The sequence below is a fragment of the Zeugodacus cucurbitae genome, chromosome 6 (genome assembly GCF_028554725.1).
Source record: "Zeugodacus cucurbitae isolate PBARC_wt_2022May chromosome 6, idZeuCucr1.2, whole genome shotgun sequence".
NCBI classification, from domain to species: Eukaryota; Metazoa; Arthropoda; class Insecta; order Diptera; family Tephritidae; genus Zeugodacus; species Zeugodacus cucurbitae.
The window spans coordinates 71,561,834-71,589,447 of record NC_071671.1 but is presented as its reverse complement, the minus strand read 5'-3'; the positions used below and the strand labels follow the sequence as shown (position 1 = coordinate 71,589,447).

Here is a 27,614-nt window from a genome sequence, read left to right as displayed (position 1 = left end):
GCATATTTGGTGCAATTTACTTAACAGTTTAACTCTATTTATGCAAATTGCAGCGCTTAAATTGTGCTCGCCACCGATTTCAAGTGTACCAAGTGCACAAGTGGGGGAGAAATTGCCATTTTGACTCCGTTGGAATGCGGCGTTCAAGTTGCTGTAATGTCAAGGTTGGATGGTCCAACTCATACTTTTGTGGTTAAAATTGTCTCATCTAGCCAATATTTCTATAACTTCTTCCGAGTTGGATTGCAATTCATTTCATTTCAGCCAAAATGTGTACAGTAATTGAAAATAGACTTTAAATATGTTAAAAAAATATTCGAAATTTTTGTTTTATTTGAACTTGACCTTATTAAATAAAGTTCCAAAAATGTACTGTTTGAATGTTAGAAAGTTTTGTGGGCGGGTTTAGCAAGAATGTTTCCCCTTCAATTGTAATAATCTTTTAATTTCACAATTCAATTTCACTAACAGCCCACCTGCTTATTACAGCGAAATTTCAATTGTTTGCTGTCTTCCAATTCTTTTTGTGTCTTTTTCTGTTTTTTTTTGTTCTTGTTTTGCTGTGCTATGTGAACGCACTTGCTGAAGAAGCAGGAAATAATTTTTTGTCATTAATGAAATTATTTGACTTTCACTGCTATGACAAATCGTCGTTATTACACACGCAACGCCAATTCCCGAATGAGATCAAAGAACACAATTATGAAATTGTAAATTGAAGAAAAATTTGTTGTAATATTTATAAAGCTGTGCATGTTAATTGTTGGAAGAAAGGAAAACAAATTTAAGGAGAATAAAATAATGGTTGAGAAAAATGAGAGAACTCTTCACTGGCAGTTAGTACATTAATTTTGTTTTTAATAGAATCTCGAAGAAAGCTTCTCATAAAATTTTATTGTATTTTTTGCCGAATTCTAAGGGAGTCGTTTAAAATATAAGTGACTAGATTATGCAATAAAATTTTTTTATTTACGAAATTATCATTATTACTGGAAATTCTCGCTCATATTTCATATGCATTATATAACAACCTATTGAAAAAATCAATGAAAGTATAAGAAAGTGAATATAACATCACTGAAACCTATATAAGCTATATAAGCAATTCAAAACTCTGAAGAAACTGCTAAAAATATATTTAAAAAATGCCAGTATTCTTATTATATAACCCTTCATGGGAAATAATTGAACTAAATGGATAATTCTCGCCTTAAACTAAGGAACTAGTGCACCTTATTAAGCCAGCCTTAAATTTTCTTCATTAAAAACTTCTTTAGAACCAGTCAAAAAATAATCAGAATCGGTATCAGCTCTTCACCCAAACCCTTATTAAACCCTCAGAGTTTTATCCAATATTCAATAGGCACACACCAAGGTCTTCACAACTTCAATTACTTATTTATATGAAAACACTTTTAGTGGAAGTACCCGACTACAATTTTACTATTTCTTTCGCAGCAAATCTTCAAATCTTCAATCGTGCATTGGAGTTCGTTGCTCAACTCTTTTGTCTGTTGCACATAAAGCGCTTTTAATTTAGAGCCAACGAGCGTTTATGTGGCGAACAACACATTATAAAGTAATTAAATTGCAACATTACAACAACTACAAACAAGCGCCAACGATATAGCGTGCAACCATACAGCAAACAGCAACAACAACAACAACGCTTGTGGGCCATTTATCTTCGAGGAAAAGCGCACAGAAATGTAAACAATTAGAGGAATTGAGTTGAAAACAACACACACCAAGGCTGGCTTGCCACGCTTTATTGTCAATGCACTCCAAATTAGCTGCCGCTTACACAACAACAACAAAGACACACAACAAAGCAAGCGTCGTAATAAAAGAAAAGCAAATTATGAAACAACCATAAATAAATAAGCGAGTAAATAAATAGAAAATGTGGCTTTTGCCTCTCCCTTGTTCCCTTGTTTCCCCTGTTCCCCGGTGGCAAGCGTTTTCGCTCTCATGGACGGCAAACGCGAATTCGCCGCGCAAGTGTTCAACTGAGAGTTGACATGCACACGGGTGGCGTAGAAGCGGAGTGCGCTGCACTGAACTGGAAAATTGTGTTGGTTGCCGTGGAAAAAGGTAAGAACAACAATAAACACACGTACAATAGAGATTAGCAGCAATTATAGCAATAACAATAACAATGGCAATAAGTGTAGCTCAAGTAACCCAATGCTGCAACACTGCACAATGAGGGCAATTCGCTGGCCAGCAGCAGTAGCACCCCCTCCCCCAACACTACAAGTAACAGCGACTTGGCTGTTGCGGGTGGCACCGAAGTTTGCTCAACACGTGTTTGCAATTATTGCATGGCATGCCAACAGCAACAACAGGCACACAGCAGCGCGGAGGATAACAATGGCCACCATTAGCACTGGCGGCATGCTGCTGTTGCATGCAACAAGCACTCAAAGTGATCTAGAAGTCTGCAAGAGTGCAGAAAATTCTTCAGTAATGCATGCCACCACAGCTGCCACAGCAGCCACCAACGATTGCATGTCGGCAGTTGCAAAAAAGGCAGCAGCTACTCAAATTATTGATTTATAGTATGTCAAGGAGGCAGCAACATCTAAAGTCGTTCATGCTTTTGACTTTTCCTTTGAATCTTTTGCTTGCTTTGGTATTTGGATTATTGGCATTTGTTGGTGGCAGTCGAAACAGGGTAGCCTTCGACCCTGCAACTAGTGCTGTGGGTTTACAGATCGATGTTAAAGGCACTCATAAGAAATATTTATTGGCTTACTGTACTGTTTCATTACTTCTTTTGATTCTCTAAGAGGCTACTGGATGATTGGCTGTTTATGGTTTCAACTGGTATAAAAGGGATGCCTTGCTCTGATTTCATATTGAAACAAAAACTTTCTTGTTTCTCTAAGAAAAATCCGGACCCACTTCCCAATTTATATATAGTACTTTATGGTGTTCTGAACAGATTTTGTGGTTACTGATAGACTCCAAAAGAGAAAAAAGCCTCATAAGAAAACTGGTCCTACTCAGAAGCGGATGATTGTAGGGACATGAGTACAATTTGAGATCAAACACTGAACTATAGCCTTCCCATTAAGGAAATAGAAACGCAAATCACAACTTGGTTAATTTTTCAAAGAGATAACATAGTGGTGTCTCCACAACTTTGTTGATTTTTTTTTACTTTCAAAATTGTAATATTAGACGTCTTCTTCGACCATACAACACACACATACACCAAAGCAAACAGTGATGCCACTATTGTAACCGTTATATTTTATTAACTGTCGATTGCATACTAAAAAAAAGAGGAGTTAAATGCAAGCAGAATGTGTAAACACAAATATTGTAGCAGTCGCTGCAGTGAGAACCTAACGGTTTTAACCACATGACAGCGCCTCTGACACATGCGCTTACCCAAGAGTGTCTTGACATTTTGCATTCGCGCTGCCACTAGATCCATGCATTTACCCACTGACACAGATACAAACAGAGGCCGCTACTTGTTTGTCAATTCGGTGGAGCGGCTAATTTATCGCTTTGATGCCGCGCATTAACTGCGGCGCAACAAAAGCTGCGGGTATATCGCTGGTGACTGAGTTGACTCTACGCTATTGCTTTGATATTTATCCGTGATTTGCGTTTTAAGCGGAAGGTCGTGTGGTTGGCAGAAGCGGCTCATTCAGATTTTTTTTTAATTTATTTTTTGGTTTTTAGTTAAGATGCTGTGAGTAGCTTGTTTGCCGCGGATTAAATTGTAAAAAAAGTGTTTTGGAAACATAATCGACATTTACGTTTTGTATTTTGGTTTGTCTTCCTTTGATTTGTTTGAAGTAAAACTGTGTTATTTAAATCTGATATTCTTAAGAATCTGCTTTTTTGTTGGCATTTACATTGAATTTGGATAAGCGTCTGACCTGCTTGCCAGCAATTAATCACACCGCACACAAATCTTCAAAATAAACAAACTTAAAACAAGCCACCAGCGAAGCAACAACAACAACACGAGTGTCTTTTCGCACAACTGGGTCAAATGTGCCGACGTGTGTGGAATCTTAAGTAACGCTCTCGCACACTTGAATACTCAGCGCCACACACACACTTAGAAGTGAGTGCCAGAACCATATTAAGAACGAACATTTACCGACTGCACATACTTCACTTCACGTTTGGACTTTTGGTGAAAATGTGCGAAAATTTTGTGTGCGTGCCCAGCGCCGGGCACCGCGCGCCGTCACAATGGCAATGAAATCGATAACGCGCGGTCGGCAGTGCCAAATTTGAAAGTCGAAAAGGCGGGCAGGCGCTTGTCAACGCGCCAAAACCCACACTCAGCACGTTTTCAAACGAAAGTGTGTGTGTTTGTTTATTTCACCGAGCGCGCTTGTATCGCTGGTGCTTAGCGCTTGAAGCTGGTAAATATTTACTGTTCGTTGGTCTGCTTATGCGTTGCGCTTATCTTTATTCATTTTTAATTAGCCACTTTAATTACTGTAGCTACATATTTATACTTGTGTGCACTTGACACGTGTAGCTGTAAAGAGCTATAGCACTTAAATGACTTAGTTGCTAGCGGTAGTCAGTCGTCAACGTGCTGCAAAACGAAAGACTTAAGTAGCGAACTCGATACGCAAAGGTGTTTAATTGCTGAATATTTCAGATTTCAATTCATAATTAGAACTAACTTAATTAGAATAACTTCAACCAGAGTCGATTCAATACTGTCAATCCATTTAAGATTGCTCTTGTCTTGGATGAACGAGATGAATGCCTTCCACGGGGAAATACTTCCTAAAAGCCATGCTACTTTTTCTTCAATATTTTTGTTGTTGTTGTCATTTCATTGCATATATTTTGATGTTTTCTCATGAAAGTAACGAAACAAATACGCATTTTGCTACTTGCAACTAAAACGCGAACAAGACAAAGCATTAACTGAATCACACTAAAGGCCAATCAAGTGCGGCAGAAGAAAGCAACACAAAATTTTGATGAAGTAATGTGCATTGATGAAAGTTGAAAAGAAGCGTTATGCTGCAACCGCAAGAGCGCAAATCAGAGCAGCACCGCGCAGCTGAGGCGTCGTGCGCAGACGTTCAACGTTTTGTGTTGAAAGTAAAAGTGGCTGAAGGTAGATCGCGTTTTCGAACTGAAAACATGATACCGACACCTTTCCACCAACAACATCAATAACAACAACAACTTAATGAGCTTATGTTTTGCTTTTGTTTTCATTCACCATCTCAATCACTTGTTTATATATTTCGGCTCGATGTATTTGTGCGTTGTTGCACTTGATCGATTCCACGTTGTCGAACGCTTTTGTTCACTTTCTTCAGCATGCCATTTGCTGAACAACACTCCGTCATTCCCGAAAACCCAAAGAAAATGAGAAATAAAAGCTTTAGCGTTTCTTTTTCACTTGTTGTTGTTGTGCTTTTCATTAATGCACTCGGCTGTGAAATCGATTTCATTAAAATTGATTGCTTCACCTTCATTCGGCGCAGACAAACAATCATGCAACGCGTCCAGCTGACTGCCACAATGCGCGTGCACACCACCCTCCGATACACCTACAAAAATACATTGGTAACTACAATCCAGTTATTAAACACAAACAAATCATCTTGGCAAGGTATCTGCTCGCGTTGTTTCACTTTTACTATTTGTAGTTGTTGTTGTTGGCTGGTGAATTGGTTGAAAGGGAAATCAAACTGTCGAAAATGCTTTTTTTTAACTTTTCCATATTATTTCTTATATGAAAAAATAAAAAAAAATCAAAACAACAATAACAACGAGTTTTTGGAATCCTTAGAACTATTTGCTAAAAAAAATATCATTAAAATGTTAAACTCCCATTTTGAGCATCCATAGGCGCGCACATAAAGATTAAATTTTAAAAAGTGGAACCAAGTGCTAGTTTGGACCGATCTAACAATTTGTGTCACTAAATTACCGTATGGATAAGAAATCAATTTCCACATAATTTTGTTAAGATCGCTCCATATGATTTGATATATATCGCAGATGATCATCTGTGGAGACTAGCAAGCTTTTATTGACCTATTGACCAATAATTTTTAGATGAGAGTTGCTTCATATCAAAAACACAGATTTTTCATTAAATTATATCGTTAATAGTTCAGTGTGTTTACAAACTGATTTTAATTTCAAGCCGTGCCACGCCCACTCTGAAATAATTTTGAAATCACACATTCTTCCACTACTGTGATCGCTGGTCCAAGTCTGAACTTTGTTGGTTTAATTGGTCAATGAGTTACAGCATCTTAAGTAGTTTCGAGTAAAGCTTTTTGTGGGCGTGACATTGCTCTACTTCCGCCCATACGCGATATTCAAAATATCTCAGCCCATTCAAAGACCGAAAAGCATTGCAGTTTACGATTTCATGCCATAATTGATGCTTGTGTGCCTAATTCTATTGTTGAACATAAATACTCGCATATCAAATTCCAATGGAACTGGCTTGGACCAATCTTCATGCTCACTCGCATGTAGTACACATGTCCAAATTGTAAACAGTTTTTTGTTTGTTTTTTTCTCAAAAAAGGAAAAAATGTTTAACGGTTTAATTACCAAAATTTAATACCAACAACCGGCAATGTCAATGTTTCTGTAGGGCCAGCAGTGCCAAACAACTGTAAATCACAAACCTGCAACGAAACAAAAGTAACAACAACAAGTAGTGGTGGTTAGTAGGTGAGCGCCAACAAAACATTTTGTAAATTTGTAAATATTTGTTTTTTAAAATCGGCAGCAAGAATTAAAAATGTAATTGATACTACGGTGGCAGCCGTTGCAAGTTTAATTTAATTTTTGTGTTTTTTGTGTTTTTTTTTTTGTTTTTGTATTTTTTTCATTTTATTTATTCATAGCAGTTTGTCCGGTGTGGCACGGGCACTGCTGTTCCGAAAGCAAATAACTTGTCCACTTATGCTGGCATTGCAATAACAACAACAAATCAGTGATTGCACCAGCATGCGCACACAAACAAACACACACACACAGAGGTACACACGCGAGCAGAATTGCAGCATTTTGATATACAATTTCAAGTTTTATTTTATTTACTTTTTTTCGCGATTTGCTGTTGTTGCTTTTGCCTTTTTTTTGCGTCGAAACAGTTAGACACGCTGAGCGTCCGCAAGCAGGCATACTTAGAGCTTGCCTGCAAAAATGCAACAACAACAATAACAGCATTCCAGTTAAGTAGCTGACTGCGCCTCGGACTTAGTTGGCGGATTAGTTGCAAGATAATTACGGGCTTGTGTTGCCCGTTGTGTTGCGGTTAATTGTTGTTATGCCATGTTGTTGTTATTGCTGCAGCAATTCAACTTTTATTTATTGTCTTAGCACATAGTCCCAGTTGCAGTTGCCAAGTTTCTAAGCAAATAAAGAGCACTAAACTTGATACGAGCGCACACACACACACACACTCACACTCTCATATAATGGATTCTTACTTTTATTAACTGCAGACACCCTCAGCCCCTCGACGGCACTTCTAATGCAGATAATTAAATATGTTTCTATTATTTATGGCGAATGCACGAGCGTGCTTGCTTTCGGAGTGTTTGCGCTGCAGTGGCACCCTTTGTTGTTAGCTGTCTCTGTCTCTGTGTGTGTGTGTGTCTATCATTTAGTCTATTTATATATAGAAATAGTCGACTTAGCATACCAGCGTGGAAGTAGTTAGGTGTGGGGCTGCGTCTGATCTAATTAAGTGCTCACCTGGCATAACCAGTTAGACACCTCAGAAACGGGGTTCACGCTCGCCGCTCATTTGTATTGACGTCATTATATTTCTATACACACACACACTCACTCAAAGCGCACCGCTTGTACTTAGTCTCTGCTGACGGAAATACGCGTTTGCAGTGGCAAAGGTGTGCAGAAACCATTATTGACATTATGACATATTGACATAATGCCAGCATTTGAATGTCAGTGTTATTGGCAGCGCTGGCCAATGACTGGGAGCAAGCAAGTACACAATAAACTATTTCAAGGTTAATCTGGCCACAATCGGATATGCAAACAATTTGCTGCTTATTCGAGGGGGATTTGGAGGGCGGATTAGCTTATTATCCCAAGCAATGACATTTGCTTATATCGCAAGTTTAATATAAGAGCTTCTACTGTGCTACATATGTTATTTCTTTCCAAAAAATTCAAGGAAATTTGTTTGCTTTCATTAAATTAGTTTTTTTTTTAAATATTAGTAGTGTTCTTGTTTAAAACTCCTTCCACTATTCCATGTCTCATAGTTATTGAGGTCGACATAATCAGAATAGACTCGGATTGCTATCCAACCAAGAGCTGCATAATCGAAATTACTTGGACAATATTTTGTGTTACTACAACAACAACAAATAAGATGCGAACATCATCAGATCCAATTCTTGTTCGATGATCCTCCAATAATATATGTCTACTTCATCTCTTCAATGTTTCCCACCTAGGTTGAGGTACTGGAATTCCGTACGCGAGCATTTCAATAACATCGGCTTTCCTCAGAATCTCTCTCAATAATATTGAGTATTGAATTTGGATCTACTATCTCCATATAACCTCTTTTATCTCCTATAAAGGTCATATAAAATACGGAAGGTCAAATATGTAATCATAACTTTTACGCCACGTGTGTGTCAAGGGTTGAGTTCACCGAAATTGAAGCGGTTACTGACTCATTACAAAGCGCCTATGAAATCATGGTAGCGATTACATTTCGTTATGACAGTCAAGATCAAACTTTATCCAAGTTCGGTGCTCAAGTCTTTTGTTTGTGATTTCATCTAAAATCTTTGTATTCCAAAACCACAACCTTTCACAGAGAACGTCACAATCAGCCATGTCTGTTGTTGATTGTATGAGTTCACATGCGTGGGTGTGTTATAAGAATACCTGAGATAAGACAGAACTCCAAAGTGGCGGTTTGCTAACTGTAGTCGGTGGGGAAATATGTAAATTGTTCGCAATTAATGTGATTAGCATGCAGGTCATGAACATTCAAACTCTTAGAAGACACACACACACACACATAGAAGATATTATGTGACGTGCGAATTCCAACAGACAAACACACGCACACACATACACATAAGCCATGAAGCATTCATGAGGAAAAGTGCATTTTCCCTACATTTAATACACACTGCAAGACCAAGAACACCTTCCAGCTGCGGCTTTTTCTTGTACTTTTTCTGGCACTGTGTTGCAAGAGAGTGCGTTGTGTGATTGTTGGTGTTGGTGTGGTTGCCGGTGTCGCTGCTTGTTAAGCAAATAGCAACGCGTAGTCGCATAGTCGCGGAGTCGTTGACCCTTTGTGCCAACTCACTGCCTTCGTTTGCAGCAGCACGAGCAGCTGTTTGGCTGTTCTCCACATTAACCACATTGCTTGCTCCGCACATTGCTTGCTGGCAGAATGGGTTGTGGCAGGCGCGAGCTCTGGCTCGGGCTCTGGCACTGGTTCCAGTGCAACAAACATGGCGACTCGTGTCGCTACACCCACAACATTGCCTTGCGCCGAACACAGAGTGCAAGAATAAATTATTAGCAAACGGGCGATGGATGACGCATGCCCCTCTCAGGTGGGGAGAGTGGCCTGCTGCAAGGGGCACTGTGCTGCTTGCTGTTCTTGTGCCACGCCATGGTGAACTGTTGTTTAATTGTAATTGTTGTTGTTGTTGGTATTTTATGCGCTTTGCATTTTATTGCCGCTGCAACACGACATGCATAAATAACTTTCGTTAGAAGTTGCCATATGCTGGCCTGTAGACTTATACGCAAACACAGGCACGCATGTCTTTTTAGTTGCAAAAATACAAGCACAAAGCCATTTGAAGTTGAAGAGAACTGTGTTCTGCTAAAATTCGTTATGTCACTGCGTTGCGGTCTTGCAACAATAACCGACCAGCAAATAGCATGAAATTAAATATGCGAGTGAGAAGGTGAAGCGGAATAACTGAGAATACAAATGACTCAAATGTGTGTGTGTGTGTGTTTTGAACAATGAAAAAAACACATAAAATCAAGTACAGTTAAATGTTAGTGCAACGTTCTTTTTGAAAAAGGTTAAAGAAAAATTCGAGGAAATCAAACAAATTGACTTGATCTCGATTCTAAATCATTAAGTTTATTCTAATCAAACTTAAGGGTTCATACTCTCTAAGGAGCGCACTTCATATCAAAGAGAGCATTTTTTTTCTATTTCAATATCCATTTTTAAAACTTCAACTGTCTCGCTTCGGTCAGAGTAATTCTTTACTTGTTAAAATACATATATACGAGTATATAATACAATTTTCTGCTTGAATTTCGGTCGGTTTGAAAAATTAAATCGTTTATAAATATATTTTGGTATATTTGAGTCCGAAAATGCAGCTCGGTTGTGTGTTTTTTACAGGTTTTAACTGTTATTCCTTGTGGTCACAGAAATTTAATGTCCAACCCATTAAGCACTTTTAAACAACCCTAACAAAATGAAAATATTTATGGTGCAACATTGGTCTGTACGCACAGATATGAAGTTCTGATGATGAAGATACTGATGAACAGTTTCAATCCCATCAAAACATCTGATGAACAAAACAAGAATTTCACATTAAAAGTTTATTTCCGATATTTTATGTACTTTGTCCCTTTTAGCCAATGCAATTTAACCAGAAACAATAACGGCAACATATCAGGTATAATCTACACTGCTGATAGTAAACAATTGAAAGTCATCCAAGTTCATTAGCAATATGGTTCAACCAATTCAAAAAGTCGGCAATAAAATCTTTATCAAGTTATGAGGGTCTACCTCAGTTTGTCGGTATCAATCCTTGCAGTAAAGAGTGAGTCATGTCACAATACATATACATGTATATCAATACGCAATGACTTCTGAGAAAACTGCTAACAAGACATAAATTGGCAAACGGTTTATTGGGACACCATTAGCCTTCGATTGGACACAGCCATTAAAAGCTACAGTTCGTAATTAAGAAGAATATAGTTGAAGGAAGCCACGCATATGACTCTGTCGTGGGAAATTCTTAAATACACTTTATTCCCTCTTACACCCTCTCTCCATTTGCAAGCATCAAGAAGTGTTTCGCGAATTGTAAGAAGCACTAGCAGAAGTGCAGTATATCGAATGGGGACTATTTTGAAGGCAATATCATTAATGTAGAATTTTATAATTTTTTTTTTTTTTTTCAAAAAACAAAAATTCCCGTTATTTTTTGAACACACCTCAAACATTAATTTGGTATCTCTCAGGCATATTATCTGTAGTTTGAACACATTAGGCAGCGTAGTAATTAAACGATTCAATTATCACGTTATAACAGCTGAAAACTCAGCTCAGACGCAGAAGCAAACAAAATTGCAAAAAATATAAGAAAAACACAAAACTGAAAACTGTCGGGCAAACAGTGGGGATTTGCTTTTGATTTCGCAACGGCAATCAGTGTGGCAGTGACAGTGGTGGCAGCGCCAGTGATTACGGTGTCAGCGGGTGAGGCGGTCGGGTAGCCGTTAGTGGCGACGAGGCTGGAGCTGCGCTGTCACAGCTGTCATTCACTTATCGCGAGACGTCATCGAGCGCAACGGAAAGCGCCAACATTTCCATTGTTATTGCTTATGAAAAATATTTAACACAACAACAACAACAACAAACAACAGTAATAAATAAGCTGCAATCAGCGTCCAGTTAGATGTTGAATAACAAACACTGTCTTTCGTTATCTTCGCCTCTCATACTCTGACATACAGACAGACATATTTGTATGCAATAAATAACGGCGAAACCTAAACGCAAAGCATAAGCCGAGGCAGCAGCAGCGGCGTAATTAATGTAATTAATTACACATTTTCGTTGGCTTAGATGCGCTTGCAGATTTACACTTCAAATTGGTCTGTTAGCGCGCATGATTGTTGCCAGCAATCGCCTTTGTATGCGTGCATGTGTGTCTGTGTGTGTTGGTGTGGCATATGTGGGGCATCAGTTTCACATTGATCATACGTCACGGTTCACCGCATAAATAACATTGATTTATGTTGTAGTTGTTGTTGTTGTTGCGGTGCAATTTATGTCGGTCGATACCGTTTTCAGGAAACGTTTGCTGGGAAACAATTAGATAACCAAATGCAAATATGGTTTGATAATTTGGCTTAATGAATGAAGGAAATGCAGCAACAATTGTTAACTAATGTCTGTCTGTCTACGCTTATTATGCAACACTTGGCGGACATAATTGAAACAGAAAAACTCAAAACAAATTTGAAAATATTAATTAGCTGGAAAAGGTAAGTGGATTTAAGCTTAAAATGCTTAAATAGGTTGTTTGATTGCCAATATAATTGCATTATCTGCAGGCTGTGGGGCAACTAGATAAACGGTTGATGTGGATTTCTCCTAGAAGAGAGGTAGTTCAAAAGTACTAAGAGGATTGGACTCAGCGTCCCTTAAAAGGGATAATACAATATTTACGAATATCTTGTTTAATCAACTGCACATCAATTCTGAACAGTTTCTTCCGGTAAACTGTTTTTGAACAGGGTTGCCATTTGTCAACAATTTAGAAGGATTTACCGTAGAGAAAAGCTTTCCTTCAGTACTGAAAACTGTTCTCTCGATTAGAATAAATATTTAGTAACTAAAGCCAGGCTGGAAACTAACTTAAAGTCTTTAGTGAAAAATATAAAATTCAAACAGCAATCCACAATAATCGCCTTTAAGGTAAACAAATCCGAACCAGTTTCATTTGAACTCGCATTCTAAACACAACTCTGTATCCCATAAATTCAAGTGGGGAGGGGATTTGTCACAGTATTTTCCTTATAAATGCGTTGCCATCAATCTCAGAGCATCATTATTTCACCACAATACACCCAACAGCACTATAAAGTTACCTGTTTGTTGTTATTGTTGTTTTGGTCTCGTGCAATACGAGTAATAGCCGGTCGGTCGCTGGTTGAGCCTTTGACTTTGGCTTAAATATGCGCTGACGTTTGGCGTACGTTCTGGTGTCCAACACAGCGCACACCGATATTTATCTGAGCGCACAGACACACGCACACACACACTCTCTGCAGAGTATGCGTTAAGGCTGGCTCAGTGTGGCTTTGTGCGCGGCAATGCGACCCACGCGCCTGCGCGTTAATTTATTGCGCTGCATAATGCGATATTACGCTGATATTGTGCTGATTTAGTTGAATACGCGCTAGAATTAAGTTTATTTATGGACCGGGGAATCGACACGAGTACGACTAACGATAGTGTTGAGCGCGCTCTGCGTTGTAGTGGCTGAGGTGAGGCATGGCGGAGGCTGCGCGTAACTTTGTGCGCTGCAGAGATTTTCGAGTGCGTGGGCAAGAGCAAGCGAAATAAGCAACAGCCGAGCGTTGAGTGAGTGATGGTGGTGTGGTGTGGCGGGTGAGGGGTTGCCTGTGGAGGCGGTAATCGGCACAGTCACAAACTCAAAGTGACTGCCGCATTGCGACAGGGTTTAACACACACCACTCGACGATTTGGTGTTTTTCGCAAAATTCCCCATCAACCCCCTGCTTTCTGTGTTGTTTGAGTGGTTTTGGCCTTTTGTGTTCTGTCAACGGCAGCAAACGGTTGCAAATGATGCGCTTAACGGACCAACGACAGACGTGTCAAACGGTAAGTGTGCGTGTGTTTGAGCGGCGGCCAAGCGTGCTCTGTTATCTATTTATTGTTGTCTTAGAAAGTTTCGCCTCAATCTGAGAAGAAATATTAGAAAGTCATGTTGTTTTGCGCAGAATTCAAGTTTTGCAGCCACTTCTCTTCGATTTTGCTTTCCTCGCCGCTCAGGCACCTGTTAGCGCCGAATTGGCAACTGTTTGTTTAAATTAGTGACAAGACAAGTGGGAGCTGATATTTATTTATAGAATTGCTGATTCTTGCATTTCGCTCATTTTGGTAAAAAAAAGTGAGGTTAAGGAAACAATTGGTATTTTTATTTGAATACATACAATATATATATGAGAAACAGCAAACACAGACTAGAATTAGTGTGTATTTTGCTTCTACGGTGGCGGGGCTATAAATTAAAATATCATAATTAATTATTATAATATTTCATTAAGAACAAGTTAGAAGCTCGATATATTATTTTCTGATTTTCTGTATGACAAATTAATTTAGATATGACAAAAAAATTATGCGTCAAATGATATGTTTTAATAGTGCCATGGCGTTTTCAAATTGATTTTAATTTCCTAATTGTTTCCGTATTTTTTTTTTTTTTATCATGGGATATAATATAAAATAACTTTTACATTGTAAATTGACTAGTATTTTCCAACTAAATTTATGGCTCAGTATTGTTTTTTTTCTCTCATGACATTTTTTCCTTTATAACTTTTTTCTCTCATGAGACTTTTTCAGAAAAATTAACATATTAACGTTTTTGGTAGGCATACAGTTAACGGTTTATGACTGTTTTATGTGCGCATGACGCCTCAGGCCTTATAAAAATTTAAACACGATGCAAGAAAAAACGAGCAAAACGCAGAGACAGCGATCATTTTGCAATATATTCACATTTTCATGTGATTGTATTGGCCAAACACACATACACGCGACATGTGACACAAACTTTTACTGCAAATGGCAATAACAATTAAGATCTTCAACAAAAAACTCAGCGCTGCACTTTAATTGGTGAAATAAGCATTTGCCACACTGATAGTTGTTGTTGTTGTCACTACACAAGTATTCTCAGCATTTTCATTCGAAAATTTACAGTTTACATTTCTTACATGTGTCAATTAGTTCATTCATGGTTTTTTGTTTGTTTTTGTTGTAGTATTTTGTAAGCATTTCACGTACTTTAGTATTTGTATTTCAAGAAAAAAAAATGTTTTCAACTTCATGATCATGTACTACGCACTCGTTTCGTGCTTGAATGCGAGCGTTTCACTTTTACTTTCCACAGCCATTAGCGGTAATAATTTCGTAATTTAATTTAATATTACTCATTTAACTCTCCATTTTGCTTGAAACAAGATGTCTATATGAAAAATCACTTTCATCGGTTTGAAGATCCGTGCAGCATGTACTGTATATACTTACACATAAGTACATTGTACTTGGTGTGAAATGAGACGCTTCTGTGGGGCTTGGCTTTTTAACAGGTCTTTTATTATCAAGACTAAATGCAATTGAAGATAAGGTGACACTGTAGGGTTGCCACCTGTGATTTCATAATTGACCATTGAGGAACATAAAAGCATTAGAATGAAGGAGTGATCGAACCAATACATTTAATTCAAAATAATCATAATAAAAACTTTCCTGCCACCAAATCCCAACCATTCCAACATAAATATGCTCACACTAAATAGACAGCACTTTCACTTGTTTTTTATTTTTCTAAGCCCAAAGCTATCAGATCACAACAAGTGAATTCATCAAGTAATATAAAAAATAATATTGAGTTCATCAAGCGCATTTCTCTTTCAAGCATTTCGCTTGCTCACTCCCACAGTCACACAACAATTCCAACATTTATTTGATACCTCCTCAACAAGTTGTTCTAATTTTTGGCGCTCATTTGCATAAAGCGACTTGTATATATGTACATGTGAATCTCTATCTATAGTTAATAGTATGTGAGTGTGTGCGAAAGAAATTAGGTCTGTTTACCATAAAGACTGTGGACTTAAGCCGCCGCATACACAACAACACCGGAGGCGACTGCCCGACAATCGTGCGATTAGCCACAACAACAAAGTGAAGGTGACGCAAATTTTAGCAAAGTAATATAGCGTCTCTACAAAAAGAAGACACAACATTATTGGAGAGTGCCCGCGATCGCTTGGTAAAATCTGAGATGGGGTCCACATGCCAAAACCGTTAGTTGCTTTTTCGCGGATTTTTATTACTGTTGCTTCCTAATTTATTGTTGATTCAGTTGCTTTTATTGCTAAATCCATGTTTATTTACTCCAAGTCAAATTGCTAATTTGGTTGTGGAATATTCGAGCACCCAGGCGGAAATAGATGGCAAGGAAAAAGGTATGTTTATGTATGAATTTAAAAAATAATTTTAAGTGATCTTCAAGTATACAGAAGCATATTTTAATTAACATTTGCATTTTTTCTGCTGATAAAATTCGGTGCTCTCTTGTTCTGATATTTTTGTGAATTCTAGCATAAAATATTTATTAAGGAATTTCCCACAGGGTGTTCTGCCTCTGCATACATAAAAATAACAAAAATGCCATAAAAACTAACCGACTCATTAATGAGAATTGTAACAGAGAGAAATTTCTAATCATTCCGTTTTCATTTTTCGTTTTAAATTCATTAATTTAATATGTTTAGTTTAGAGTTTTAATAAGATAAAACATTTTAATTTCATTTATACTTTTATATTTCATTCACATTTTCGTACGAACCTTTTGCTCAAGACTGGCGACTTGTTGTTGATCTGGAGATGGCCTATAAATATAAAAAATGGAAGAAAATGTTGTTATAAAAGTTAAAAAGAAAATAACAAACACATAAAATTTAAAGATCGTTTCAATAATATAAGTTTATATGAAGTACTGAGGAGACGACTTAAGCTGAAGACGATTTCAAATATTCAAAATAACACTTTAAGAATATTTCAGTGATCACAACACATATGTATTTGAACTGTCCTAAGAATGTAAACCAACTGCGGCAAATCGATAAGTAATCTGAGCTATCCAATTACCATTAAGACAAATTAAAATCTGATAGAACATATGTAGCTGTGATAATTTAAATGAAGTAATTTTAGAAAACAGTTTAAAAACGTTGAAATACCTAAATTTACAATCAATTAATGGATGCACAAACTAATTCGGCCATCAGTGAAGGCACATCTGCGGCTTAAGCTAGGGGAAAGGGACGCAATATAACAACAATTGCCAACAGATACACAATTGGTGCTTACCGAAGTGATCACTGACCTTATTTCAAATATCTAACACACACACACGCGCAAACACATTAAAATGCCAACATTTATTGAAATGCCAAACACTAAGCGTGAATCAGTTGATAGCTGAGTAAATATGTTGATTTTATCGAGAACACAACAAAAACAGAAAATGCGGGCAACCACTGACGCGTTTAAGCTACGAGCGTACGAGTACATATGGTTAAATAAACCAGAACCTAACAACAACAGCAATGATAGAAACCCGACAGTGCTGAAATAAATAACAACCTACACGAAATTGTTGCCACTGCAATTTGTCTGCCTACACGCGGATATAACTCAACATACACCTCTTTCTATATGTAAATAGTTGAGTACATAGAAGCACATAGAAATACTATGTGCAGAGGGATGCAGTGAAGTTGAAACTATTATAATTGAATGCGAGCCCAATTCCATCACACACAAACTTAGAAGAGGAGGAAAAGGAGGAAGTACAGCAATTTATTTAAATACCTACATATATATCTATATTTATACGATAATGCATTGGCTAAATACATACTTGTGCAATGCATTGAAAGCGAGTAAGCACTCACTTAACAATATATCCGCTAATACTAAACGCTTCAGAGTAGTTCCTGTATGATTGAAGCATTTTCTTCTTCATTCTTCAATTTATACAGCACCTCATTGTTAGTGCTACTTGCTAATTTATTAATTTTTTTTGGAATTAACTACTAAAAGTGTCGCAGTGAGTCAATTTGGGGTCTCTTTATTAACTTGGTTATTAAAGGGCCTTGAGGCTTAAATGTCATTCCTATAGGCATTGAGACAACATTACATGGCATATGATCATATCCAATCTTTCTGCACCCCTTCTCGCGGTAAATGTGATTTACTACTCTACTGGGTATTCATAAGCAAAATTTGTCTCAAAAATTGTTAAACACTAACCATTCATTGATATTTTGCTCTGGTCAATGATAATGTCAAAATGTTTAATAATGTTTTAATTAAGAAATAACTGTAACGTTTTGAATAAACATCGCAATTTTATGGTAATTATATTTTACACAATTTTTTTCCACCATTCACAGCTGATTGACTTTGTGTTATCGGCAGCAGTTTACCGTTAACTCAACATAACTTTAAGTGCCAATTAAATACGAATCAAAGCATTTAAAAAGAAAAAGAAAAAATGAAAAAATTGAAGAAAACAAAAACCGATTGGCAAAACTTCAAAATCAAGCAGCGGGACCTTGAATTACAGCCGTGTCAATAAGACTCATTGTTGTCAATTGCAATGCGACTTTTGATTGAACTTATTGTTGTTGAGTCGGTCGTGCAAAAGCGCGCCGAAGTAAGATTAACGACGAACGAAATACTCGAACTCATGCCAAAATATCGAGTGAATTGAAGAATGAATAGCGCAAAACCGATATCTATCAAGCCACATATAACTATATCTATATAGTATAAGCAAACATGTCAAGCACTATCTTATGCTGTCTGCATTTATTTCTCATTGTTGTTGTTGTTGCCTGCTATTTTTAGTCCATCAAGGTAAATAGTCAGCTCAGCAATTGAATTGTTGCTGCAAATGGAAGTAACGATGAGCCAAATATTTGCATGTTGCATGCAACACCAGCAACACCACACCAGCATTCATGCATGCCAACGGCAAATATTGAATCGAGTAACAACAACAACTGTACATAACAACAGCGTTGGTGCAAGAATTCCAGTGGCAACTTTTATTTGGAATGCAAACGAACATTTCGCAAAAATGAAAAGTGAAAACTCACATTGCACCGAAAAAAAATATGTGAAAATAAGTCGGAAGTGCTACAAAGTATACAAGGCAATTAGCATGGAAATATTGAATATTATTGATTCAAAATTTTTGGGACATACCCCCTCCCCTCTCACTCTGAAAGACTAATGAAATATGGCAGAACATTTTTGACACACGAAATACTCTAAAAAAATATGAAAACCTGTGTTATATGCTTGTATGTCTAAATGAAATTGAACTTTAATCTATACTTCAGAAGTGTTGGCGTTCTTTTATTATATAATATAATAAAAAAATAATTTTGATCATTAATTTGTCTAAAATAACAAAGTTTATACGCAATCCTGATTTCTTTAGTAGGTCGGTATGCAGTTCACCATTCAAATGTATTCTTCACCATGATGCGCTCAATATCATATTTATAGCACGCTCTTTGACCCATAAATGAAGCACACGCACTCCCAACATTCACACACACACAAACGGATAAGGAGCTGAACTATTTCTCTTATCAAAAAGTAAACATAATATATTCTCATTATATTTGACCTGCATTCGCTTGAGCTTCACTAAAGCAAGTCTTCCATTTAGTTATTAGTTATTTTAATTAGATAGCAAGATTTGGCTCCTTAATTATGAGGGCGCTACAAAGCAAGTGAATGAGCATAAAACGAGTTGCAAGCGCATACAAATATTATTTCTCATATTTCGCCTGGCACATTTCCATTTTGCTGCACATCCCTTTGTGGCGATATTATTGTACAGTTTATGCAGCAGAGTGAGCAGCAAATGGCTGCAATTGCATTCCTTTCACTCGGGCGGTCAGTCTTATTGCTTTGTATCGCTCATAAAGCAAATTTGTATTGGGATGCGTTGAGTTTGAGCAGATACATATAAACAAACTAGTGAGGCGCGTGGTGCGAGAGGGGCGTGTGGCGTGGAAAGTGCTCAAGCGCCACATTTGCTGCAACTACTTTCATTGCGCTGTTGTTATTGCGTCTTTATTTGGTTTCTAATTTCTGCAGAAAGCAGCGTTGGCTGCGCCGCGCATCGACCTTGTTGCTAATAACCTCATTTTCCGCGGCAACTTCGACTGTGCAACAATAGAAATCGGCGAGCAGAGAGCAATAAGTCAGTGGAATGCGCTCCACAATAAAAGCGCCAAGACTCGCTGGCATGCCAACAACAACAGCAACAATCATAACAATATTGCAGCGCAGCAGCATATTGGCACATACCCACTGGTGCATGCACCCATATGTTGCAAGCAATAGATGCCGCTACAAAGTGGCTGCACTGCCATTGCTACTCTTTGTTGGCTGCGTCATATTGAGGCCAGTGAGTTGGTTTATCACCAGTCAGTTGCCGCCTTGGCAGCGCTCAGCAAGCGGCCATGCACTCATAACGGTGCTAATGCAGTAGTGATTTTGCTTTCTACTGCCGCCAGTGTTTCTTCCTCTTCTTCGACCGCTTCGACGCTTCTTCATCTCCATTTGATTTCATTTGAAATTAGTTCGGTTTGCTTTGCTGTGCCACTGCTCTGAGCAAAGCACAGAATTTGACGTTTTTTCGCTTTCCTCTGCCGCCACTTTTTCTAAACAGCTACAATCCACTGTACACTTTGCTGTAGTGTTGACTTTCGCACTTCCGTTCATTTCAGTTTCGCCACCTTTTTCCCAACGAAATTTCGCTTTTTGCGCACGCCGCCTTCTGCTGTCATAATATTAGCTCCTCTTTGAGCCGAAGTGCCGCACTCACTCATTCACTTTCATTGAAGCTTTGAAGGCAGAGATTCCGACACATGAAGGCTGTGAGTGATGGGCGAAGCTCGCAAGATCACACAAAAAGCAACTAGACTTGAGCAAAGATGCCCTTTGTTTATCTATATTTATGTAAACAGTGTTGTAATGCATCATTTGATAGGAAGAGAATCCTAAACTAGCGCCTTTAAAGTATATTGCAGAATATGTTTGAGCTAGTCTGAGTCTAATATAATATAAAAATATAGCAAAATAAAGGTAAATAAATAAATAATTTTGTAATTATTTTTCATAGTCATTAAAAATTTCATAAAAGAGAGCACTCCTATCCATGTTTCTCTGGTGGAGGCAATAAAAATACGCAAAATATTTGCTTTAACTTCAATTCTCGTTGAGTGCGTGAAACAAATCCAACTTCACTTGTTACAAATTTCCGTAATTACACCAAAACTTTCTTTGTTTTGAATCGCTTAGAGATGTAAGATAAACACTGAGCTACCGAAGCCACTAACTCTCTTCTGTGTATATATGTAGGTATGAATTACTATTGAGACTGGCTATGTAAGTGAGTAGAGTAATGAATTACCGTGCATTATGAACTTTCATTTTCAAATTAGCTGTAAAATTTGAACTCATTACCCAGAATTCATAACGCAGAACACTCACAACATGTCTGTATGTATGTATGTCTGTTAATTACACGGCTTGTGTAGCTTTGTGAAAACTCGTTTAATTGTATGGTAAATATTTATATGCGCGCAGAAAGAGTTACATTTATACATGGCAGCTAGATAAGCGTCGAGAAATTAACGACCCTGAAAGGAAAAGTACTTTTCGAATTAACGTGCAACAACATGCCGTGTTGCCGTGCGCTCTTGCTCACCTACTTGTGCATTTGCTCGCATTTAAATGCCAAGCTTGTAGAAATTTTCATTCGAAAAAGAAAACAAGAAAATTTATATGTGATTTATATGTGGCAATGTTGTTGTTGTGCGCAAAGTAAAAGTGATGCCATAAAGCTTGTAATGTCAAGGGCCATGACGATTTCACAATATATAATATTCCAAAGTAATATAAACATATATACCTAGGCACCAGCATCAACACCAATCATAATGTCAGCCTTGAAATCCAACGCAGAACCATGCAGAAGCGTAGACTTTGTCAACATCCGATGAGACTGCACTAGGAGTTTTCGAGAGAAAGGCAGTCTAGGTCTGTTGTTTGAATGGACGAAAGTGCTCCAGCTCTGAAAGTGTTCGATGCAGTACCCGCTGGTCACTTGGTATGACCAATTGGCGCCAAACTGCCAAAAGGAGAGATGCGTGGCGAGTTATTGTTAACTCGGCTACAACCACGTAAGCGGTGTCAACGTCAGTCAAGAAGAAGATAAACATACAAAGTAACAATATTTAGAGCACTAGTTTTGGCTAAGCTGAGCTGCTGCTTTCTTTAACGGTTCCAGTCAATTAAGGACCTACAAATCGAACAAATTTTATATTTTCCTGATAGTCGCTTTATAACAGAAACTGCTGAGTTCAGATAGAAACTTAGAATTGGAAGAGAGGGGCTCAGAGAATATCAATATTATAGCAATATTAATGCATAAAAGCCAGTAAAATAAATATTATTATAGTTACAAAACTGTCATGAGATTTTCTGCTGTCATACACTTACCACAAAACATTTGTGACGTAACCGAATTTGAATTTGTGTCTTAGTAACAGTTTCAATAGATAGATTAATAGATTTCACTTAATCAATTTGGATGTTTGTGGCAGTGGGAATACAAATCCACTCGGGGTACCATCTATCAAGTTTCAGTAGGATATCTCAATTTTTACTCAAGTTAGCGCTTGTACGAACAGAGAGACATCCGACATCAACTCGCCTTGTCATTCTAAGTAGTTTAATATATATAACTATATATCTAACTCGTTTAATAATACCTTCCAATTTTCGTTTTGAATTCATCGAGAAGCGAACTCTATAAAGCCATCACAAAAGTTACAGCAATAAAAAAAACAGTAACAACACATATACGAACATACAGACACACATTTACTTGTGTAATAAAGTCGATTTGGCGATTTCGTGAAGCTGCGACAGTTAGAAGCGCCAGAGCCTCACAGTCCCGAAGCGCCGAAGCCATGAGTCAAGGTGAAGTGATAAAAAAGTCCACAAACTCAAATTGCCAACGAGTTGCAACAAAAAATTAGAAACAAATAGCGTGCAACAACAACAAAGACGCAGCTAAGTGGTTGGCACAAACCGGTTCAGTGCTCTTAATTCGGGTTGTCAACGAAATTACCAACAATTTCACTTTACCGTTAGCGCTGAAATTCAATGCAATTAAATTAAATTTAATTAAAACGCCGATGTACGAGAGCAAACACAAAAGTGATGACAACAACAACAACAACAACAATCAGGTTGCTGAAAATACAAGTTCACACACAAACACACGGAGACACGGGAATGCATTCGTGTGGTAATAACAGTAACGACGTTGTCGAACAAATTGGCCGAAAGTGTTGAGAGAGAAATGGCATTGCGATAAAGTGGCTCGGCGACAATGCATCGCGATTATGGCCGCGCAGCACAGCGCAGCGGCCAAGCGGAATTGCGAGCAATATTCTTGGCAGGCAGCAGAACAGCAGAATGGATGTACATATGTATGTACAGGTGTGTAAACGCTTTCGCAGGCAATTGGATCGCTGAATGGCAGAGGAAGGCAGAGGAAGCTGCACGTTGCAGCCGTTAATCGAGTGCCGACTGCCGTGTGTATGGACTTTGTTGTTATCTGGGAATTAACATCACCGCTGCAGGTAACGAATACTCGCTAAGCAACAACCACAAACGCGACGTTGGCGATGGCGACGGCGACGGCGACGGCGCGGCAATAATAGTAATTGGAACAACAACTTGCAACATGTGTAAAACAATATGAGCGCCGGCTAAGCGGAGCTTCCCTCCACATTTACGAGTATGTGTGTGTTTGTGTGTTGGTGGTTTCGCATATGCCGCCCATTTGTAGGCTTGCGCCATCGTCGCACAGCTGTTGCAATGCCGCTGGTGTGGCGGTGGTTGCGGTTGCACTCATTTCCGCCGCCGCTGCGATCGATCGATCAGTTACAATTTGCAACATACAAAACACATGTTGCACACAAACACTCACACGAATAGGCGATTGCAAAAGCCATGCGAAAATAGCTGTTATTTGCAGCTCTAAATACAATATATATATTACATATACATATATGGTACATATTCCGATGGCATATATTGAATTGGATTTATTGCTTCCTGCATCTGACGTTCCATCGAAGCAGGCGTTTGCCACGTCGTCATCAGCAGTCGTCAGACCATCGGCAGCTGTTTGTATGGCATTCGTTGTTGTTATTGTTGGCCATCCGTAATCTGGTTGCTCACTTTTGGCCCGGCCACAAAGGCCTATCCACTCAACTGACATGGCAATTATGCTTTTTGACATAATTCATAAATGTGCGCAGCGACTGAGCGCATCCGAATGGCGCACCATCTGCTCACAATTACCCGAACCCCATACACACATACTCGCACATTTGTATTTAGCTTCTATCTGAGCTGTAATTATCCCGCAAAACAGTAGTTGCCAATTTAACTGCGATGAGGGTCATCGGAACACAGATGCTAGAATAATTCTGGAGCGAAATATGCAACAACAGTATTATTGATATCTTCAACTCACCTAGTCAATGGGTTTTATCATATGGAAATTCATTCGAGCCGTTGATAGTCAAGCAAAAACATTTTTGGAAGCTAAGGATTCTTGAATCTGGTTTTAAGAAACACATATGAGCATTCTCAAATAGTTTCGGGAGTGTATTTTCAATTCATCAGCTATTGAGACGATTCTTGGGTGAAAGTTCCCGCGAGAGACGGGACGGACGGGTTTCTCCGAAGTAGCGTCAAATTCATCCTCTTCATCTCGCCTTTTTCTTTTCTGTACTTAAGAATTTGAGAGTTCAGGAGAGGAGCAAATTAGTCAACTCTAAGGCAACAAACGATTTGTCTGAGAAAACATTCTTATTCCACGTTGTCTCCATATATTATAAGAAAACATTCAATTCGCTAAGTGAATTAAAGTCGGTAAAGTATGACATTTTAATGAGGAAATTTAAAAAAAAAAAATAATTATATGCAAATGTGGTGTTCTCCATGAAATTTGCAACAAAAATATCATTTAACTGAAGATACGCTTTTACATATTATTCATAAGAACGTCAGTAAATGCATAAGTACAAACTTGAGACGCCTCAGCGACAAGAAAACCATAATTATAACAATTTTTTGGAATACTGAGAAAATTAGCCTGAATGCTATATGGACACGCTAGGTAAATGCTATAGACATGCTACAGATGTAGATTACTAAAAAATATTCGCGTATCTGCTTTGTATGCGCTTTATCCAAATATTTGTGCTTGAGATTAACACTTTTCATGTTTATTTTCATTCTTTTGTGTTTCTGCTGCGTTCTTTCTTGATACCTCTTCTCTTGCGTAACCTACATTGCATTCCACGAACGAGCGGCGATCCGTTGGAGTCACTGCTTTGACTAAAATTAAACTAATTTGCATAAATCTCAAATTTATTCTGGATCGCTGCTTGCACTGTTGTTGCCGCTGCTGCTGCCGCTGCACCCTTTGCCGCTTATAATCGCAGCTTAACGCTGTTTCGTTCACCTCGCGCGTTTTGGTGTTCCGCTTCTTGACTTTCGAGCGTTCTTCTTGCCGAATTGCAATTATAATTCAAGAATTCACAAACTTATTATTTATTTAGCATGGCACAGGAATTCCAGAGAAATATGCGCAAATGCGAGCATACATGTATTCTTAAATATGTGTGATGGGGGCGTGGCTTTGCTGATATTTTAGCGGTGTTGACTTTTTCGCATCCCAAAATATAGCTTATTCTTTTGTTTAGACCTTGAAGACCACATATAGCTCTGACTCAATTCAGCTCCTCACTATATAATTATGGGTTCACAAAAATCAAAGAAACAATTTCGATTTTAATAGCTCATATAATTTATTGTCATTTCGCGCTTTTGCTGCCTTTTAGTTGCTTTGTTTCTCATTTCAGTTAGATCTTTCAAATTCTTCGCACTGATTGAGCTGTGTAGCAAAATATTAAAATCCAATTTCAATTATTAAGAACATTGCTCTTGTCATGTTGTTGTTGCGGGCGTTTGGTCATTTTGTTTTCAGAAATTCCGAAAATCCAAAGCAATGCGCATTTATCGGCACTTAAATACTTCAAGTCGCTTCAGCTAACCACTTTATCAATTTGTAGGAAACGTTGCAAGACAATTCGGATTTTTGGATTCACAGTGTCTAGCATACAGTGTAACACAGTGTGAATTTTAGAAATAAGAATAAAAAAATGGAAATTATTTTTTAATTATATTTCTAGATTTTTTATAGTTTGGAAGTGTTTGCGTCGAATTGACATATACAGTTTGTCTCTTGAGACAAGATTGTATTCTTTTCATCGAATTTAAGGAACAAAATTTAGCTTGTCTGCCCATGCAAAATGCGACACTGTGCCTCTTAATGCTTAGTTCTTATATATCTTGCGCTTAAGTTTCCGCATCGCTGTGCGCTCGTGCTGCCTCCAGCTGCATTTGATTCGTTCCTTTTGCAGCATTCATGCTTGCAACATCTTCATGTTTTCGACTATTATCAAATTGTTTTTCCTTCTTCTGCCGGCGCGCAAACGGAAAGTCAGCTTGGCCTTGTACTTTTCGGCCATTGCACACTTATTTCAATCGTTTGCAGTTCGCTCTGTCCGCTCATTAAACCCTGCGGCCTTTTGCAAATGTAATTTCAATTCACCTTCCTTTTGCTTGCTTGCTGCTGGCTCCTTTCGTTGCATTTGCAAATATAATTTGCCTTTTTGGCCACGGCTCTGTGCCCTTTTCGATGCCCCGAAAGCATAGTGTTCTTGCCCGCTCAGCCTTTCAAATCATTCTGTCTGCGCAGCTTAATGGAAAATGCCAATTTTGAAACACCAATCGCCTTTTGCGCAATTTTTTCGATATTTTTGTGTGTTTTCCGCTCTCTGCTTCTGCGATTATGGCTTGTTCCCGAATTTATGGTTTGAAATTGCATTTTGCTTCGCCTTTGAGGTAAATGCACTTATTTACGGTACTTACAGGCACACACACACATATTTTTGGGTCCAAAATCGCAGGGCATCTTGTGTGTGATAACTTTGTTTGTTGCTTGCAACAACAATTATATTTATTAAAATAAATTTTAAATGCTGTGGATTCACCTTTAAGGCGGTTATTGAAGAACTGTGGTTTGAGTCAATGAACAAAATATAAATATTTATAGGCTTCTTAGATTTATATCGTGTCTTTTGTTGCCTGAAAGTGAGATTTGTTGCTTCCCAACACTTCATGAACGCTTCTGATTCTAACCCTCTTCATTTACTACCCTTTTTACATTTAAAACAATTTTATTTACAAATAATCGAAAAAATTAAAAAAAAAATTCATATTTGGTATGGCCTCCATATACCATATACCTTCAACACCTCTCTTCGAGTCTTAACACAATTTTGTGCCGTGAGTGCACTCATCCCAGGCACTTTTAATAGTTCACTCTGTTTATCAAATCCATAGCTATTTTCACACACACACACACATCGAGTTGCTGCATTTCAAACATATTCCTTCCTGCGAGCAGTGCGAAGTAGCAAGAATCGAGGTGAATAAAACCAGAAATGGCATTTTCCTGCTGCTAGCCAACACGAAATGTTTGCACAAACCTTTTTTTGTTCCTTTTTTCTCACCTCTCCGGAGCAAATCTATTTTTAGCCGCAGTTCAACTACTTTAGACTAAGAGCAGCAATCATTAAGAATGCAGGCAGCAATAGTGAAAAAGCACGAACCGAGCGGAATATTGAAGTGATCACCGGATCACTGGTGCTATTTTAAGAACGTGAGCAAACCAAATGACCAAGCCACCAAGCGACGCAAAAAGCATGGCAACTCCGATGTGGCAAGGACAGCTAGCGCTTATGCGGACGACCAAACCAAATGCAAGCAACAACAACAACAAAGATGAAGACGATGG

At 38.1% G+C, this 27,614-nt stretch overlaps 1 protein-coding gene across 4 annotated transcripts in view; it reads right to left on the bottom strand.

The window, feature by feature from the left end:
* Positions 1–27,614, bottom strand: part of LOC105221312 (hypothetical protein) — a 134,646-nt gene that overhangs the window by 77,790 nt on the left and 29,242 nt on the right. For all 4 annotated transcript variants that reach the window (XM_054233209.1, XM_011198170.3, XM_054233210.1 and 1 more), the window contains exon 3: positions 16,419–16,461. The gene's annotated coding sequence lies outside the window, so the exon portion shown is untranslated. The remainder of the gene's footprint in view (positions 1–16,418; positions 16,462–27,614) is intronic.